The sequence below is a fragment of the Microcaecilia unicolor genome, chromosome 11 (assembly GCF_901765095.1).
Source record: "Microcaecilia unicolor chromosome 11, aMicUni1.1, whole genome shotgun sequence".
Taxonomy (NCBI): domain Eukaryota; kingdom Metazoa; phylum Chordata; class Amphibia; order Gymnophiona; family Siphonopidae; genus Microcaecilia; species Microcaecilia unicolor.
This window is the reverse complement of record NC_044041.1, coordinates 44,241,732-44,263,137: the sequence shown is the minus strand read 5'-3', so window position 1 is coordinate 44,263,137 and position 21,406 is coordinate 44,241,732.

Sequence of the window (21,406 nt, the reverse complement as noted above, 5' to 3'; positions counted from 1 at the left end):
TGTCTGCTGTGGCATACGTGCAGGGGTGTGCTGGTAAATTTTTAACGGGCTCTCTCTCCAGGCATAGCCGGCCCTGAAATTTTGTGTGTGTGTGTGGGGGGGGGGGGGGGGGGGGGGGGAATACATGTCTCTCTCTCCCCTTCCTTGTGCGGGCACGCTAGACGTACCTTTGCTGAGCCCCACCAGCCAATAAATGGACTGCCACCATTCTCTGCTGCTTGTTTCTGGCTCTGAGCAGCATGATGGAACCTTCTTGCGCTTGCATGAAAAGTCTCAGCCTGATGCTCAGAGTCAGAAACAAGGAGCAGGGAGCAGCAGCAGCAGTCTATTTACTTGGCTGGTGGGACTAGCATCACTGCCAGCAATGTAAAAGAGAATTCAGGAGGGGGCCCAAGCCCACATTTTGGGAGTCAGTTGTTAAAGTAGCCATGGGGAGGCTTAACAAACCTTTAAATTCTTAAATTTAAATTCTTAAACAAATTCTTTAAAACTTAACAAACGGCTCTCGCGAGCCCGTGAGAGCCCGCTCCAGCACACCACTGCATACGTGTATGTGATTGTTGTTCTAAAATTGTGACTTACATGTACCTGCTGATTGATTCACACATGTAAATACACCTTTTCACATGTGTAAATGGCATGCAACTTCTAATATTGCTGCCTAAATTAGCACTGAACACACAATGCACTGGTTTTGCTTTAGCATTAGAAAAATACTGTGAGCGGTCGTTTCATTATTTCAGTTTTGTCTGCAACAGATCCGTACAGAACACCCTGAAGGGTATCAAGTGACTCCCAAACCCTGAGTGAAGCATTTCAGAATTATGAGCATAAAAGGTGCTTTGCAGGGGAATAGAGGAGTAGACAGCTGGGCTAGCAATCATTGGTTCCATTCCTGAATGCAAAACAGTATACTTTGCATATTTATTCTCTTCGCCTCAGGCACCCAGGACTACTCACTTTTCATTTCCACTGAAAGCCTCCATAGTAAAGCTGTTAGAGCCCTGGGGAGATATCTTAACTACAAGTTTCTTTACTGAAACACTACCTTTAAAACAAACATTTATTTTATTTCTTGCTTGACCTTGCTGTGAAAATGATTATGCTATTTATATTTCTGACTGAAGGTTATTAAACGCTGACAATAAAAGTCTTAAAAAAAATTCTTAACTGCATTGGAAAATGCAACATTTTACTTAGCCTGGGGTCATTTAAGAGGTCTTTTACAAAGTGGCGGCAAGTCCAATTAGGGCTTACCAATGCTAAATCTGGGGCTCCATAAAAATTTTTCTCTTGCACGGCACTAACATGGCAATAATCAGGCATCTAATCAAATGTCGGATTTCTATCACTGTCCATGTGGTTTACTAGTAATCGGAGGAAAAGCCTCAAGCTGATGATGGGACACTCCTTTGTGAATCTACATTGACTATTAGGGAGACCCACGTACTCATCATAGGCTAAAAAGGTTTCTGATAGCCCGGGGGGGGGGGGGGGGGGGTGAGCAAACACTTACCTCTCCAACCTGTCCCTTATCTCACCCCAGGCTTGGATGGAGAGAGTCCTGGAGGGCAGGTGGTGGTGGTGCTTGAACAATACGTGTCTGTGCTTGATGCACAGCTGCACCAAGTATACAATTTCAGCTTCACTGAAATTGGGCTCCCTGCAGAGAGACACGTTTCTCAGTGAATAACCATTAGAAAATGTGCATCGCCTTATATGGACGCCCATGCGTGATGAACGTCTTTACATGTACAGATCCATATATGGATGACCATCCCATATATGGACAGGTCAGTACGTGCACGTCTTGGCATCTATAATGGCTCCACACATGGATGGCCGTGACGCATGGACGTTCATGGACTGTCGTCAAGCGTGCAGGGCCTATGTGCGGAGTTTTCCTTATATGGATCATTATCAAGTGTGCGAAATTCATATATACACAATAAAATATGTATGTTCCTTATATTTCCCATAGCTGCATGTTCCGCAAGTACAGTGCATGTAGTTGCGGACATCCAGATATGGGGAAAATATAAGGAACATTGAGAAGTATAAAGTGCAATAACAAGGACGCATTTCTCACATAACTGCCGTATTTTTTGTATACTTTGGGCATCCCTGATTTGGGTGTTTTCAACTGCGATAATGGAATGTCTAAGGGCGCCCATATTATTTTTTGATTATACCTACCTGATTTTGGCCGACTTCGTGAGGGCGCCCAAATTCAGATTTGGACGGCCTTTCGAAAATGCCCCTCCATGTTACTATTATCTTCTGCTGAATAGCCATGGTTAGGCAGTAAAACACTATTCAAACTGGTCAGCCATGTCTGGCCAGTTAAATAGCTTTGAATATCGAGGGGGTCTGTGTTCAACAAGCCTGGGAAATTGTGTATGTTTTTGCATATGTAATAAGCCCTATTGCAAATTGATTTGTAGTGGGTAAATGTACCTTCTGCTGTTCACGTCAAGAAAGGAGTGGTTAGGGCAGGGAGGCAAAATATACATGTGTCCTGCTCATAACTTCCCTGAGCCTACTGGCAGTTGCTTCAAAACTGGGCAAACGTACTTGGGTGATAGGTACCCACTGCCCCACTGCCAGTTAGATTTTCAAGTCATGCTTTTAATTTAAATAGAGTTTCTGATATCAATATATCTGTTCATGCATCAATATTGTTTTCTATTGCCACTATAAAAATATTTCAGGCTTTTCGATTAGTGCTTCTCTCTGAAAGGCACAGTTTGATCCATTACGGCCTTAGACACAGCCGATGAAACTTAAGACAATGATATATTTGTCTCCTTTGTTACTCTATAGATTGCCAGGAATGACCCTTAACTCACCTTTTTAAGAGGACAAATGTTGATAGAACAATGTCCATTTTAATCTGAAGCAATAAGACATGTGAACCCCTAGGGAGCAGTTTGCCACATATCTAAACATTACCCTTCTAACTGTATGCTAATAAACATATATGGATTTTTGTAAGTGATGTCTTAACTCAGGCAGCATGTTTTACTACACTGAACAACAAAGGATCGTTAAAGTATAATGACCCTATTGAGAGCAGGTCAAGGAGCAAATTCACTTTGAATGTGTACACACGTACTTTAAGTGATATGTGTGACATCAATGAAGCCTTTGATTTGACCAATGATGGATAAGGATTGAAAGTCGATAAGAAACAGGACTGGACATCTAATGAAGAGACACTAGGGTATATTATTTCCAATGGACACTATTGCTGTTCAATTAAAGCATTCTGTTATAGGGGAATGGTTGCCTGGTAGCTAGAAATGGTGCAGTCAATAGAAAGCAACTAGACTTATGAGAAGACTGGATGTCTTATATTTTACTAGTAAAAAAGGCCCATTTCGTTATGAAATGAAACGGGCGCTAGCAAGGCAATCCCCCACCCTCCCTCGCTGTCTCGTTCTGTCCCCTCCGAGTTCCAGACCCCCCTCCCTCCCTCCCAGTTCAAGGCCCCTCATACCCCTCCAACCGAGTTCCAGACTCCGCCCTCCCTCCAATTTCAACACCCCCCTCCGTGACCCCGTCAACCCCCCCTTTCCACCGAAAACCATCCCCCGCCGCCGTCGCGTACCTGTGCTGACGGGGGACCCCAACCCCTGACAGCCGAAGTTCTGTTCTCATCTGTGCCGGCATTGTTTGTTGAATGATCATCTGTTCAAGTTTCAGTGCATGCGCCTGACATCAGACGCACGCACAGAAACTTGAACAGATGATCATTCATCAAGCAACGCCGCGCAGCCGAGAATAGGACTTCAGCTGTCGTGGTCCCCCGTCAGCACAGGTACACATCGGCGGCGGGAGAGTGTTTTTGTCGGGAAGGGGAGGGTCGCGGCAGGGGGGTCCAGGGGTCCGTAACGCAGAGGGGGGGGGGGTGTTGAACTCGGATGGAGGGCGGAGTCTGGAACTCGATGGGAGGGGCATGAGGGGATCACATCACTGATGGTGCCTAGCAGACCACAGGAGCCACGGTCCCAGGCAGGATAGAACGTTGGAGGTGAGAATTATTAGATAGGATGATTGCCATTTCTTACACATGAGGATTGTGGTGCAATCAGTAAGTCATTTGCCAATTGCACCCATGATCTGAGTTCACATCCCACACTGCATCCATCAGGGGAAAAGCAAGTGCTGTCTTCTTTGGCAGGCAGGGAAGCCCCGCTGATTGGTTGCAGGGTCTCTTTTGCCCAGCACCTGTTTTGGTCAGCTACAGAAACCAGCAATAGTCAATCTGGACACCTTTTGGGATGCCATTAAGGGTTTGGACACTTCACTTCAGCAAACTGTGTAGGTATGTTTTGAGTGCCCTCTATATAATCCAGGGGTATGTGCTAGCCGCTGGGTCTTATATGCGTCCCGGCAGAATTTCAGCTGGAACCCGCATAAAAAATTCTGGCCACTCCTGACCACTCCCATTTCTGATCTCTCCTTCCACCCACCCCAAAGAAAATCTAAGGCAGCCCTAGGACTTTTTGCCCCACGTTAAGCTTGAGTTAGTGCTTAACACAGTTGAATTATGTTTCTAAATTTAGAAGCTTATCTTTTTTTCTTTTTAATATCAGGGCCTTAGGGTCCCTTTTACTAAAGCTTAATGCATGCTAAATTGCGTATCTTCTTTCATACCTATGTGCCACTTGGCATTTAGCATATGTTAATATCTGTTAGCACGTGCTAAATTTTAGTCAAATTGCGTCTTAGGAGTCCTTTAAAAAGATACAGTAGAAAATGGCCTTAGTGTGCCCTTGCGCAGGTCTTTCCTAGGTTCTAAGGGCCATTTTACCTCAGCCATAAAATAGCGTACTTTCTATTGTTTCTGTTAATGACCGTGCTCTAATGTCGCCATTAGCACATGGCTATTTTTGGAAAATACAATGTGAGCACTTACCGTCATCCATTTTGTAGGCAGTAAGGGCTCACGCAGTATCCCTGTGCTAACCAGTTAGTGCATATTAATGTAGACGCACTAACTTGTTAGCTTGGAAATTCTCATTCCCCATCACTGCCTTACTCCCTCAAAAAATAGAATATTTTAGCACATAATTAGCGTGTGCACATTTGGAAGTTTCCACAGGATGCCTGAGAGTGTCCCATGGTACTCCATTTTTATCTGCATTAGGCGTGCATTAGTGCCTAAAGAAGCTTAGTAGCAGGACTCCTTAGTTAGTTATAGCTCAAGGTGGGTTACATTCAAGTACAGTAGGAATTTCATTGTGGGTCATCCTGAAAATTTGACTGGCTAGTGTGTCCCATGTACTACAGTGAGAACCACTGATGGTTAGAGAAGCAGGCTGAGAACTACTGAAGCCCAGTTCAAATGCAATTGTAATCCCTTGTGATTGTGGGCAATGCCTCAGTACAAACATAGGGGTCCTTTTTCAAAGCTATGGTAAAAATTGGTCTTATCATGTCCTTATGCGGGTCATTCCCATGTGCTAAGGCCATTTTTACTGTGGCCATTAAAACCCCAACTTTCTATTATTTTTTTTCATTAATGACAGTGCCCTAATTTTATAAGTGAACTAAATAATACTTTAGAGGGAGAGATACCCAATGACCCAATCATGCACAATATAGAATATAGCGAGTTCTCTTTTACAACATAAGCAAGCACAAGGAATGTTACAGGAGGAAAAGCCTCGAGAAGCTTCTAGACTTACTTTACAGTCTTACAGGAGTAGGGCTTCGTCATCATCAGTAAAAACCTCCTTTATTACCTAAAACAGCCCACAGATCAAATTATAGAACTTAGCTTTGGCTGCCAGGTCTGTTTTCTTCCTTTCACACAATCTCTTCAAACCGACCATGATCAATGGTGGCCAGCGTTTCGAATAACTGCCTCAGGATCACAGGCCAGAAGAATCTGTAGGGGAAAACGTATATAAAAGTTCTTTCACAAATGGCGTTTCTTTTTTGCACCTTCTCATTTCTTTTGTGCTTACTTATATTCCGCTCAGACAAGCCGACGGAGGCTACCGAGACAACTTCCTGAAAATGGCGGCCCCTTATAAAGCTTTTGATGACATCACACGCTGTTACTGAACTAGCCAATTGAAAGCAAATGTCATCAGTCCATATTTATTTATTTATGGCATTTATGTCCCACGTTATCCTGAAAACAAGCTTGAGTTCAATGTGGTTTACAGTTTAGATTAAAAATACAGAGTCTGAATTTCAACAATAGTGAAGTAGTATGATGAAGTGGCTGAGAGTAACAGATTAGCAAATAAACTACAAATAGTGTAAATATAAATTCGCAATACAGAAAAGAGACAAGATTATCAACTGGTTATTGTTATATTAACTAATGTAATGAATTCTGGAATGAATTAGTGAAGAAATTAGTTTTTAGCAATTTTCAGAATTGTAAGTAGTTAGGATGAAATGTTAATAGATTTTGGGAGAGAGTTCCAACTTTTGGTTAGACACATTGAACTCGAGCTTGTTTTCTGGATAATGTGGAATATAAATGTCATAAATAAATATGGACCGATGGCATTTGTTGAACCTGGCGTTTTACCCTTTTACTGATTATTATCAGAGTTTAGCTTCTTATATTTGATGATCCTTTTCTCCTCTTAAAACTTTTGGGTGAATGTCTTGTGGTGGCACTGTATGGGTTGTTATCTTGTTATTTTATTGCTGTCATAAATATAAAAACCTATTGTTTTATATAAGAGGCATAAAATATTTTTAAAACACAGTAGCATGAAATTGTTGTCATGTGATCCTCAATGGAAAGAATGGAATTCAGGGAGGGGGAGTTCAATGTGGGCTACTGTTAATATTATTTTACTGTTAACCCCAATTATTAGGTCTCATTGCATAAAACGGGCCCTGTGCTAAAATAGCCTGAGTTAGTGATAACTTCATCCCTAATTTTTAAACAGATCTCTTACAGAAATTACATTGATGTAAGGCCCCCCCCCAACTCCTGTTTTTGATACTGGTACTTCCAGTCAGTCAGAGCTGTAGGGTATAATTATATACAATAGGTGGAAATGTCTATTGAATGAGCCAAAAGCATTTTACTTACCCAAGAAAATTATTGTTTGGGGACCTAAAAAGATCTCAAGTTCATATCCTGGTTCTTATATTTGTTATTTTGCTGTATTCGTGCTTTCTATATATGTTATATATTCTTCTTGACCTAAGTCCTTTCAGCATTGATATATGAAGTCCTATCAAATTGTCTCTCTGTTTCTTCCACTCATTCTTGCGATCACTTGGCTCTCATATATTTCTGTGTACAAGATTTAAATCTGTCACTAATTTCATTAAAGAAGTATTCATTTTTCTGAACTTTATGGGATCGATATTCAAAGCAATTTCTCCAGGCAGAAGAGGCTCCTGCCCAGTTAAATTGCCTGTGTGCCGCTGAATATCCCCTCTAATCGCCTAAGCCAAAACTGGCTATGTTGTGAGTAGTCCAGGGGCAGAGTTGGGGGTCGAGTCAGCACCAATGCGGTTAAGTGCTGATATTCAGCATTTAATTGCATAAGGTAACCGGACAAATCAGACCGCATACAGCACAGTCCTAAATTTGCCTGGTTTCACCTATCCTGTTAAGGGCTGAATATTGGTCTTAGCCGGATAAGTGTTGGCTGTCCACACACTCTTGGATATTCAATGCCAGTGCCCGGACATGGCCTGATATTGAATATTGAGGCATAAAGCCAGCAGGAGCTAAAAAAAATACTCAATGCTATTGGCTGAAAATTTACTAGGGTTGCCAACTAGATCAAGATTTGCCCGGTAGGGTTGATCCAGTCCTGGCCTTACACCATTGAATGCACGGACTTTGGCTCCGATTCCCCCTTTGGATTCCCTAAGAATAGCCAGTCTACAAGTCCCTGCATGCATTGCTTCTCATTTTTCCCCCCAAACCCACCTCCCCACTCCCCCCGCTTTCTATTTCTGTTGATGGCTCTCTCATTCTCCCTGTCTCCTCAGCTCGAAACCTTGGGGTCATCTTTGACTCTTCTCTCTCCTTCTCTGATCATATCCAGCAGATTGCCAAGACCTGTCGTTTCTTTCTTTACAACATCTGTAAAATCCGCCCCTTTCTTTCTGAGCACTCTACCAAAACCCTCATCCACACCCTTGTCACCTCTCGTTTAGACTACTGCAATCTGCTTCTTGCTGGCCTTCCACTTAGTCACCTCTCCCCTCTCCAATCGGTTCAAAACTCTGCTGCCCATCTCGTCTTCCGTCAGGGTCGCTTTACTCATACTACCCCTCTCCTCAAGTCGCTTCACTGGCTCCCTATCTGTTTTCGCATCCTGTTCAAACTTCTTCTACTAACCTATAAATGTACTCACTCTGCTGCTCCCCAGTATCTCTCCACACTCGTCCTTCCCTACACCCCTTCCCGTGCACTCCGCTCCATGGATAAACCCTTCTTATCTGTTCCCTTCTCCACTACTGCCAACTCCAGACTTCGCGCCTTCTGTCTCGCTGCACCCTATGCCTGGAATAAACTTCCTGAGCCCCTACGTCTTGCCCCATCCTTGGCCACCTTTAAATCTAGACTGAAAGGCCACCTCTTTAACATTGCTTTTGACTCGTAACCACTTGTAACCACTCGCCTCCACCTACCCTCCTCTCCTCCTTCCTGTACACATTAATTGATTTGATTTGCTTACTTTATTTTTTGTCTATTAGATTGTAAGCTCTTTGAGCAGGGACTGTCTTTCTTCTATGTTTGTGCAGCGCTGCGTACGCCTTGTAGCGCTATAGAAATGCTAAATAGTAGTAGTAGGGGTTAGCCCAGGACTGGTTCAGCCCTGTCGGGCAAATCTGGATCTAGATGGCAACCCTAATATTAACTCTTGTATTTTTTTTAATTTGTGAGGGCAATCTTCAAAGCCGTTAAACATTTCTTTACTTGGGCAAACTGACCTAGCTGAAAATTGACCTCTTCTGGCAGTGGTGCTTCTAGCTGGGTTAAGAAGAGGTCTCAACCTAGGAGAGTAACTAATGAGCGTCATATAGTTCTGAAGTGTGCTTTTTTGCATACATTACGGGCCAGATTCTGTAAATGGCGTCTAAAAAATAGGCACATCCAAAAATTGCTCTTAGCGCTATTCTATAAACTGTGTTTAAAGTTAGGCATAGTTTATGGAATAGCACATAGGGCCAGGGAATGCACTTACATTTAGATGCGGCCATTTGCACCACTGAAAACCTGGTGTAAATTACCCACGCCTAAATTAGGTGCAGTTCCCCCCAGTTCTATAACCACATGCTTAAATTTGAGGGATGTCCCCAACATGTCCACAAAATCCTCCCATGGCCATGCCCCCTTTCCAGCTATACGCATTAGAATTCACACACACACCTCTTTTTAGAATACGCCTAAAAAGAAGCGCACATAAATTCCAATTATTGCCAATTAGTGCTGATAATTAGTTAGTCAATTATCAGCACTGATTCATTCGTTACTCAATTAAGTTGTGCACATAAATTGGGTATGTACCTAATTTAACACACGCACAACTCACTTCGCCTTATATAGAATCCGAGGGTATGTGCTAACTCAGAGTTATTATTGAAACAAACACAACCAGAACCTTTGGAGAAAGTGTGTTTTTCGGCCAGTATACGTTGCCTTTGGCATATATTAAAATTGCATAAAGCTTTCCAGCAGGAGCCTTGCGTTGCTTACACTCATCCCAAAAACTTGTCTGATTTGATAGTGCAATCCAATTTTAGTTCTACTGACCTCATAGACATTACTTTAGGGAAATATGGCCCTTGTGATCAGTGCGATATGTGCACTCACATTATATCACTCTGAGAGAGGGTAAAACTCTTACTTGGAAAACATACAAGTTAAATGCCATTACTACATGCAACTCAAATTATCAGAAAATCTATTTGGGACACACCATATGTAAGAATATGCCTGGTAGAACATTGCAGCCAATTAAATAGAGGGTCACTTGTTTCTCCCGTGGTACCACATTGTATTTCACATAAACATGCCTTTATGGATATGAGATGATTAATTATAGAAAAGATTCAAGAGAATTTTGGTGTAGGAGGAGGGATAAAAAGGTACAGTTGCAATTACGTGAACAATACTGAATTTTTGAATTACAAACGGTGAAACCCCAGGGGTTAAATGACTTTATAGAGTGGAACATTATAGTATGATCTCGACCAGCATCCCTTCTCTGATACAACCTCTTTTCCTGCAGCTCATGAGTTTGCTCTCTTGTACAATTAATGGACATTGGATTCCCAAAGAAGGATTTTGTAACCCTGAAACAGAGCTCTGTCGGATCCTCCAACTCAAGAAAAGAGACTAACTCCACTTTTTGAAATACGTGGTTTTAGTCACTATGGTTAATGAATAATGTGGATGTTGGGATCTATCCTGTGCCTAATATTACCATTTGAGATTGGGACCATTTTTATCCAATGTGATTGCTTTGATTAGCACTGCACTTTATTATTTTTTTTCGAGTAACAGTACACTTTGTTCACATGTGTAGAACCCGTCGATGTTATTGTGATTGAGAACATTAATGAGTGCCCTCTTTTGTGGCTATATCCAAAGGCAGACTGACAGTGATCTAGGCCCCGGGAAATAAGGTGTCACGGTCCCAGGCTTTGAACAAACAGGCACAAACTCTGGAACAACGTGAGCCCTTGTCCTACTGTCGTTGAACGACAGCAGGAGGCAACCCCCCCCCCCCCCCCCCCCAAGCAGGACTGGACAGGATTCAGGATGCACTTGGCTTGGCTGGAATCGGATTCAAGAACAGACTTGGCTTGGCTTGAACCAAATGCTGGAACGGACTTGGCTTGGCTGGACTGGAACCAAATGCTGGAAGGGACTTGGCTTGGCTGGAACCAAATGCTGGAACGGACTTGGCTTGGCTGGACTAGATTCAGGATACTCATGCAGGATTCAGGATTTTCAAACAAACTTGACAGGAACAGCATTCAGGATACTCAAGCAGGATTCAGGATTTTCAAACAAGCTTGGCAGGAACTGGATTCAGGATACTCAAGCAAGCTTGGCAGGAACAGAAGCTAAAAGCAAAACAGGGCAGAGACAAGCAGGAAGGGAACTGGCGCTGAAGACAAACAGGGCAGACACAAGCAGGATACAAAGCTGACCCACACAGACAAACAACAGAACTAAGGCTGAAGCTAAGGTAGAGGGGACTAGAACAAGCAAGGCAGATGGCAGGACACAACGCTGACCCACACAGACAAACAACAGAAGCTGAAGGCTGAACCTAGCACACAAACAGACCGAGAAGAACAGAAGCAGAAGTGCACACAGGCACCCTAAACAAGGAATCAAGACAGAAGTACCCACAAGCACACAGGCTAAGAACAAGGCAACAAGAAATCAAGGCAGAAGTGCCCACAGGCACACAGACAATAAACACGGCAGAAGTGCTTCACTGCACACGGACTAACCTAGAGACCTTTGGCATTGCAAAGGCACTGAATGAAAGTGCAGCACTTCCTTATAAACCGGGCAGAGGCAAGAAATACACAGAGCCCAAAGTGAGGCTTGAAACACAAAGGAAGTGGAAACCCTATGTAGCATGATATGAGTTTAATTGTCAGAGTTATTGATTTTGCTGGATCAGATACAAATGTATATATAAAATATATACAGCTGCAAAGACTTTACTTTCATCTCCCCCTTCCCCCCTGGAAACTACTGATAACAAAAACTAGCTGGGTGGATACCTAAGCCCATCAACACATCTCCAAAGAACAAAACTCTGAAGATGGACAGCAATCACAAACACTGGAGTTAACCAAGGACAGTGAAACTCCACCTATTCTCAGACAATGACTCATACTGAAAAGCCCATCTAGCTATCTAATCAAGCAAAAGAAACCCACTTACTCTCAGATAAAGACTCTTGTAATCCTGTCAGATGCCTTATGGATGTGTATATCATAGCAGATGTCCAGACAGAAAGTCTTATGATGTCATTAAAAATGTGACCAGTTACCATGCCCCATCTCAAAAACCAGATGAAGCCAGTTCTCAGACACTCCACCTGACTTCAGCCTAGGGTCCAGCAAGAAAATATAAAAAGCCGGGGAAAATGTCCAGCTCTAGCTCTTGGGATCTGGTTCTCTTCGCTTTGCCTCCTGCCACTCTGCTGGACTTCACACACACCCGGATAAGACTTTCTCCAGGCTCCAACAACAACTCTACAACAAAAGACTTCTGTTTCAGCAAGGATCTTCATCACTCCACCCAGCAGCCTCTATCGAAGTGAGTTACCATTATCCAGCATAATTTATAATTCAGACCTTTTAATCTTGAAAAACACATTTCCCTTGTGAAAGATTCTTAAAACTGCCTCTCTCTTGTAACATTATTACATTACCTGTATTGTAAATAAACATTTTAAAGTTAAATATATTCTGAGCACATGTTCTTAAACCTTGCAGTGCAGGTTAATGTAATTCAACAAATATAGTATTTAATTCCCCCTTTTCTTACATATTCTTATTCTTATCATATTACCTTATATGTAATTGGTGGAGAATAGAATATAGAATACTACTATTATTATTATTATTAACACCTACAGGACAGAGGCAGGAAATACACACTGAACACCAAAGTGAGGCTTTAAACACACAGGAAAGAAACAACCATGCAGACAGTAGCCAGCTCAGCAGCTGACCATTGGAAGTAAGGTGAGTCAGAGAGGGATCATGACCACAGTCATGACATAAGGATCATTGGACGCCCCTCTCCTTCCCCAGACACAAAACTAAAAGCTGCAGAGCAGCCACTAAGACACAAGCAGACAAAGACTAAACACAAAACTAAAGCCCAGAGACAAGACTAGCAAACTAACAACAACCTAAACTGACTACACACTGACTGGCTAGAACAGACAAGAATCAAGGCAAGGATTCAAACTAGGCAGCAGAGCAACAAGCATTAACATACCAGGGCCTTAGACGATGCAAAGGCAAGCAGAAATGTTCCAAGATGGCTAATAAGCCCAGAAGTAGTGAAACTCAGCTGCTGCAATCACCAGGCAGCTACGGGTGCTGTGCAGGCTCAAACAACACAAGCAAACCTGGCAGCCTGGAAGATCCGGATCGGACTGAGCTAAAATCTGGAACGGGTGATGGTCCATAGCAGCCACCCGTTCTGGCCACCACAGGGCGAGAAAAGCACAGACATAACACCTGTTTCCTCAGGGGTGCAGCAGAAAGGAAACTCTGGGGCCGGCATATGCAACTTTCTGTGAAATGCTGCTGCTGTGCAAAAGAAACAAGTTGAAAGGTAAATAGGAGGAGCTACCACAGCAGCTGTGGCTCCCCCCCCCCCCCCCCCCCGTTCAGATGTCATGGATGGGGAGCAGTTAAAAAAGCCCTGGTCTTTAGTTGCCATCGTCCCTGCCAGGACTTGTGAGGAGAGGGGGTATCCTGGTCAGGCCCAATAACCGAAGGCTGAATAGAGTAGGTTTTTGTCAACAAAAGCATCAATTGGAGTGTGAGGCATTCTCCTGGTGGGTAGAAAGGGTTAACCCTGCCCGGGAGCAGAACAGTAAAGAGCCTGTTTGGTACCAGAGGCAGCAGCTCCTGAAAGTGCACCTCTGGAGCAAAGGACAGACAGGAAGGTCTGGTCCTGAGGAGGTCCGGCGGTTGAGTATAACCCAGTGGGACGGCTTACCGCATCAAGAGCAGGAAGCACAGCATTGGATTGTTCTGCCAGAAAGGATGGGTATTGGAGGATTGGTTGGAAGTGTAAATATGTAAAAACCCTGGGATTTATAAAGAGACTATTCATTTAGTAGTTGGAACTTTTACACTAAAAGTCTTGGATTGGCACAAAAATCTCTTTCAGCAAATGAAACTGTTTGATACAAAGTGAACTGTTTGTTAAAGAAACATATGAAGTTTGGATATCTGCCTGTTGCAGCATTCCAGTAAAGTTGAGTTTGCATTTAAGTATAAAGACTGGAGAGGAGAGTTTCTTTGGCATGTGAGTGAAGTTATTTTGTTCCCAGGTTGATATAGGAAAAAATAATACAAAGCGAGGCTTAAAACCCTACAGCCTACCGGAGTTATTCCAGCCCCGGCGAGCACCTAGCTCAGGAAAATAAAACCTTTGTTTGTGGCCCCAGTTCAGGTACTGACCCGAAAAGCTAGCTGTGCTCGGAACTGTGCGGTGGGACCAATGTTACACATGCAATTGATTCATTGTTGTGACCCAATTTTGCCAGATCTCCCCCCACCCCTCTTAATGCAAGTCCTAACTAGAAGTTCACAATGTGAATTTTAAAATAAAAATATGTTTTGGTGATGATAATGCAGCAAGTGGAAGCCTGGAATTTCTGATGCAAAACAAATAGCTCTTCAGATCAGTGTGACTTATATGGAAAATTCTCTTGTGTGCCTTGAAACTCTTTTCCTGTGTTAAAACTTCTTTTTACAACCCACATGCATTTTATTGGAACTGCAGAGCAAATGATAAACCTTGCAGAAGATTTTCATGCTGTTTTGGTGACTGGAATATTAACTAGGTGAAAATGTGTGTATTGGACAGGCTTGGAGCATCTCAGTAATGAAGTTTTCTCATCACAAAAGATTTGGTCTCTCTTGTCTCATCTGTTCCCCATTTTTTAAATGTGAACCCTTGACCTTTAACGCTCATGTCTCAATAAATTAGTTAGTCTATAAAGGTGTCACTTGCCTCTGCCAGGTTTTCCTTGTTTCCAGCTATCCGGAATACTATGACCAGTACTGGAGGATCTGTCACTAGGAGCCGATACTCAGCCGGCGACGTTTAGTATATTGTTTACTGCCACTGGCGTTATCCCAAGAAATTCAATGCCAGGCTATGTCCGGGCTCTGGCATTGAATTTTCATGCATATAGGGGAGGCAAAAACATAGCCAATTATGTGTGATATACTTAACTGGCTATGGTGAACCACATAAAGATAGGACTGACATTTAATTTTAAATCATTTTTATTGAGACCGAGCAACAAGACAAACAATAATTCCAAGAAAGTGAAATGGTTCACAACTTTTTCACAATCTTAACCTACCTGTCCTCCCCCATTACCCCTCCCATCCCTCTTTTACAACAGTAAATACATATATACAAGAGGCCTGTTTTTTTTTTTTGTTACATTTGTACCCTGCACTTTCCCACTCATGGCAGGCTCAATGTGGCTTACATGGGGCAATGGAGGGTTAAGTGACTTGTGACTTGCCCAGAGTCACACGGAGCTGCCTGTGCCAGGAATTGAACTCAGTTCCCCAGGACCAAAGTCCACCACCCTAACCACTAGGCCACTCATTTCTGATGACTTCACAGAATATGTCATCAAACACACACGCACACACAAAAAAAAGGAGGACTCCACTATCTGAACCAACTGGGTTACTAAATGCCCCTCAAAGTGTGTTAAGAATGCCACTATCGTGTTTGGGGTGAAAGGGATTGCATACAGGCATCCCAAACTGACAGAAACATTTTCTTCCTCTTGAGTGAACCACCAATCCCTGCTCGTTCCAACATCATTAAGCCTTAAAATGTATTGCGCCAAACCCAAAAAGACAGAGGCTGTGTCCAACCCCCCCAAATGATCTTTTTGCCCACCAGACTAGCCTTCCTCATTAATTGACACATTCCCTTCCCCCGCAGTACAAAACATTCATCATGATCCAAGATACGACTGAGCTTTATGTGGTCCTATTTGGCCAGTTAAGTGCTGAATATTGGCACTTAACCAGGCAAGTGCTGACTCTGCCCCCGGAAAGCCCACAAAATATTCATACTGGCCAGTAACTGGATATTTTCACCAGCACTGTCTGGTTAAGCACCACAGAATATGCCCAGTAAGCCCTGGACAGGTGATTTAAATGACCAAGAACCTCTCCTTGCTATTTAAATCATTTTAAATATCGGATCTCCGGAGTCTACATCTCAGTGGCGTAGCTACAGGTGGGCCTGGGTGGGCTGTGGCCCACCCAATTTGTACTCTGGCCCACCCAAAATTGTGGCACTCTTGCTGTGGCTGGTGAGAATCCCAAACCCCACCAGCTAAAGATTTCCTTCTCCTCAGGCAGCTAGTGCTCTTCCAAATGGGAGCTGACTGGCACCACACACCGGCCCCTCTGCACATGCTCAGTTTTCACCAGGCGGAAGCACTAAGCAAGTATGGACTACTGTCAGCGGCGTCAGCTCAAGTCAAGTGCTGCCATCTGCTGTTTGGAGGAGCACTGGCTGCGAGGAGGAGGAAATCTTCAGCTGGTGCAATTTGGGGATCCCCACCAGCTCAGGTATTTAATATTTTGCGTTTGAGGGTAGGGGGAGAGGCAGAATGTGGAGGGGGAGGGGCTGAATTCTGTGCTCATCCATTTTGGGCTCAGGCCCACCCAAAATTGGCTGTCTGGCTACGCCCCTGCTGCATCCTAAGCCCCATGGGCTAAGACTCAAGGACCTCTGGACTAGAAGCAAAGCATGACTGGGGAGGTGATAGGTCATGATAGAGCCATTCAAATAACTCAAAGGGGGAAGTACTTTTCAGTGGAAAGGGAAGTTATCAAACAGGAGGTCATGATAAGGGGCAGGGGACGGGCTTGGGCATAGTGTCAAAAAGAAAAAAAAATTCTATTACAGAGTTGAACTTAAAAAACTTAGAAAAACAAAAGTAATAAATGAATGAAACAACCATACAGTGGTAGTAAAGGGTGCAAATCAGTATCAGAATTCAGGGAAATGTAGCACGGAGCAGGTTCACAGGATGTAGCAGGGGTTCTGGTAGTCTTGAAACCGAACATTATGCAGAATAAATGGGTGTTTTTACCTGCTAACTCTCTACACAGGTACATTTTTCATTTCCATAGCATTAAACAGACCCTACCACTTGTCTATAGGCTGTAACGTCTTATTGTTTAGCAGCACAATTGCTGTGCTACCTACAGTTTAAAATGAACAATTAGCAAAGAATTAAAGGAATAATCAGTTTGTAGATAACTTGAATTACTCTGCCTTATACATTATGCATCCCATTTCAATCAAGACAATAGACGATGGCGAATTATGAAAATGTTTGAGTTTAAACTTTTGTGATAATTATTTTGCAAGGCTGGATGAAGATCTGAGCTTTTTGTATGCTGGCGCACACCTGTGAGTGTAGATAAAATGTGCTGGGGAAAAACAAAATGTGATGTACTGAGAGTATCAGTAACTCATAACCAGACTCATTACTCTGTGGACTCAATACTCAAATGGCTCTTGATCTAAAAGAGCCTACAACTTCTTCAAAAGTGCTTGTTTTCCTTATCATAGAACAATGGTCTGACAGGTATTCATTTATAGAGATTTTTAAAACTTTGCCTGGCTTATATACCATGAAAGGGCTTGTTTCTTTTGTTTAGATGCAGCATTAACTGTGTTGCATCTCTTATCACTTTCTTGGTTCAGAAACTGCAAACTAGACCAGAGAACATGTTCATTTTCTATTGTCATCTGGTTCAGATTAGCTTGATGATAAATTCATACTTTACTATGTCCTGGGTGGAAAAATTAAGGTGGGCCCCTTATAACAAGACAAGCAAAAAGGAGGAACAAACCTCACATAACCGTGAGCAACAAACTAAACAATGAGGTAGATCCAAGGAGGATAACAAATAGTCTTTATTGGAAGCAGCTAAAAGACGACTCGACACGGCCGTGTTTCAGCCCGAAGGCCTGCCTCAGGGGTCTGATGAATCTCTGAGGTTATAGCAGAAATGCTTAACAACAAGAGTATAATCAAAGCCTGGTTGTAAAATCCTTGTGATATCCTCAATTTGTTGAAAGCGCTAAATTGCAGTGGCCGTCCAACCGACAAAAGTCGGTGATGCGAGTACCATAGAACCAGGGCCGCCGAGAGCCGGAGCTGGGCCCGGGACAAGGCCGCCCCCGGGCCCCCCCCCCACACCCGAGGTCGCTGCCCACCCAGCCGAGGTCGCCGGGCCCCCCTCCACCCGCTATCGGGCTGGGCCCTCGGAACTAACCTTAAGCCTCCTTTCACTTCACAGCAAGCAGCGGCAGGGCAAACCTCTCCTCCTTCCTTCCGTGCCCCGCCCTCGTGGATGTTACGTCAGGCGAGGGCGGGACATGGAAGGAAGGAGTGGCCTGACCTGCTGCTGCTTGCTGTGAAGTGAAAGGAGGCTTAAGGTTAGTTCCGGGAGTGACGGAGGGCGGGCTAGGCGGCGACAGAGGGCGGGCCAGGCGGCAGTGGTGGCGCCGGGCCCCCCTGGAGGCCCCAGGACTTTTGTCCCCCCTGTTCCCCCCTCTCGGCGGCCCTGCATAGAACCTCATCTCTCCTCAAAGTGGTGAGGATTGGGAAGGGGGGAGGGAGAAGGAATCCCTTCAGAGCTCCAGTAAACAAAACCCTGCAAAAAGCAAACACACTCCAGACCTATCTAGAAAAACTGTCATAGAAATATAAACTGAAATGGAAAGATATCAGAGTTGCAATTTCCCATCACTGACATATTACAATTAATAAATTCAGAAAATATACTTTTTCTACCTTTGTTGTCTGAGCATCACTTTGGTCCCCGTGTTTCTTTTCTGCTTTTCGCCGATTGTGCTTAAATCTCTTTCCAGGGTCTCCTGACATTTCTTCTTTCTGTATGCCCAACATCCATCTTTCCTCTGCATCCCTACCTTTCCTGTCTAGTGTCTCCCCTCTGTGTCCCTGTACTTATTTTCTCTCCAAGTTCAGCATTCCCCTCTCACTGACCCTATCCTCCTTCCATATTCAGCATCTCTCCTGTTTTCCTATCTTACTCTGTCCAGCATCCCCTCTCTGTGTCCCTATCCCTCCCATTGTGTCCAGCATTACCCACTTTCATAACTTCCCCCTGATGTACTAAAGGGTGAACTGATATTGCAAAAAGGGATCTCACGTGAAATACACAAAAGCTAAAAATCTATATATGATACTAAAAAAATCATCACTGATAAAATTTCACACTGTTATCATCTCCACCACTTCCACTGGGAGGCCAGTCCACGAATTCACCACCCTTTCCATGAAGAATTATTTCTTCGGGTTACTTCTAATTCTATTCCCTTTCACCTTCATCCTATGCCCCCCTCGTTCCAGAGTTTCCTTTCAATCGAAAGAGACTTGCCTCCTGTGCATTTATGCCGCATAAGTATTTAAATGCCTCTATCGTATCTCTCCCTCTCTTGCCTTTCTTCCAAAGTATACATATTGAGATCTTTAAGTCTGTCCTCTTATACTTTATGATGAAGACCCCTGACCATTTTAGCAGCTGCCCTCTGGACTGACTCCATCCTGTTTATATCTTTTTGAAGGTGTGGGCTCCAGAATTGTACACAATATTCTAAATGAAGTCTCACCAGAGTTTTACACAGGGGCATCATCACCTTTTTTTCTATTGGTCATTCTTCTCCTATTCACTCAAGCATCCTTCTAGCTTTTGCCATCACCTTTTCTACCTGTTTGGCTACCTTAAGATCATTACATATGATCACACCCAAGTCCTTCACCCCCTAAACTGTACCATTCTCATGGGTTTTTGTGGCCCAAATGCATGACCCTGCATTTTTTAGCATTAAAAATCTAAGCTGTCAAATTCCAGACCATTCCTCTAGCTTCGCTAATCCTTCTTCATGTTATCCACACCATCAGGGGTGTGTACCCTATTACAGATTTTGGTATCATCCACAAAGAAGCAAACCTTATAAGACAGCCCTTCACCAATATCGCTTACAAAAATGTTAAAAAGAACTGGCTCATGAACCGAACCTTGTGGCATACCACTGGTAACATCCTTTTCCTCAGAATGAGCTCCGTTTACCACTATCCTTTGTCACCTTCCGCTGAACCAGTTCCTAACCCAGTCAGTCATTTTAGGGCCCATACTGAGAGTACTCAATTTATTTATTAGTCATCTATACGGAACCGTGTCAAAGGATTTGCTAAACTCTAAATACATCACATCTAGCACTCTCCCTCGATCCAACTCTCCAGTCACCCAGTCAAAGAAATTAATCATATTTGTCTGGCAAGACCTGCCTCTAGTCAAACCATGTTGCCTCAGGTCTTGTAATCCACTGGATTCCAAAAACTTTACTATTCTCTGTTTTAACAGCGTTTCCATCAATTTACTTACCACAAAAGTCAAAATTACTGGCCTGTAGTTCGCAACCTCTTCCTTACTTCTGTTTTTGTGGAGAGGGACCACATCTACTCTTCCCCAGTCCTATGGGACCACTAGAGAAGCACTGAAAAGGTCAGCCTGTGGAACTTCCTTAAGTTCCTTCAGTATGCTCAGCTACATGCCATCCAGCCCCATCGCTTTGTCCACCTTTAGTTTAGCCAGATCCTCATGAACAGTCCTTGAAAATCGTTCAGGGGCTACCACACCTCCATTCCTATTTGTGTTTGTCTTCTGTGGTACTGCTTCCTGCCCTTCAGCTTTGAGCACAGAACAAAAATGTTTGTTAAGCAATTCCGCCTTATCTTTATCAGCTTCTACATATTCCTCCCCTTCACCTTTGAGTCGCACAATGCCACTTTTGCATTTCCTCCTATCACTAATATATGTTTAAAAAATGTCTTCCCCCTCCCCCCTTTTTACTGTACTGGCAATGTTTTCTTCAGTTTGCATCTTTGATTTCCTGACTACTCTATCAGCTTCTTTTAGCTTTTACAGATATTGTCTCCTGTCATCCTGTTTCTACGATTTCTTGTAGTTTATAAAGGCTAACCTCGTTCCCCTTACCTTTTCAGCTACTACTTTTGAGAACCAAAGCAGACTCGTTTTCCTCTTAATTTTGTTTATGTTCCTTTAAAAAAAAAAAAAAAAGGTTTCTTGCCTTTACAATAGCTGCTTTCCCACTGCTTTTCAACTTCTTCCAAATATTCCCATTCAGTCAGCGATTCCTTACGATAATCCTCCACCTGAATAAAGTTAGTTTTTTGAAGTCTAGAACCTTCACTTTTGAATGAACCCTCTCTTCACCTATCTTAATATTAAACCACACCATCATCTATGATCATCTACTATAACATCAGAAACAATCTCCCCATTGGTAAGCACTAAGTCCAGTATGGCCATGGGTTCCATTACCAACTGCTGGAATAGTTCCCCCTGTAGAAAATCCAGGATGTCCCTGCTTCTAAAAGACCCTGCAATAGGGATACCCCGATCGACATCTGACATACTAAAATCATCTATTAGTAGTATTTCCTCTTTCACAGCTATATTTTGAATGTCTTCAATTAAATCTCTGCCCTCTTCTTATTATTATTTTTAACCTATAATGCCAAGCCACCTTCCTTTCTTCCTATCCTGTCGTTCCTGAACAGATTATAGACTGGTA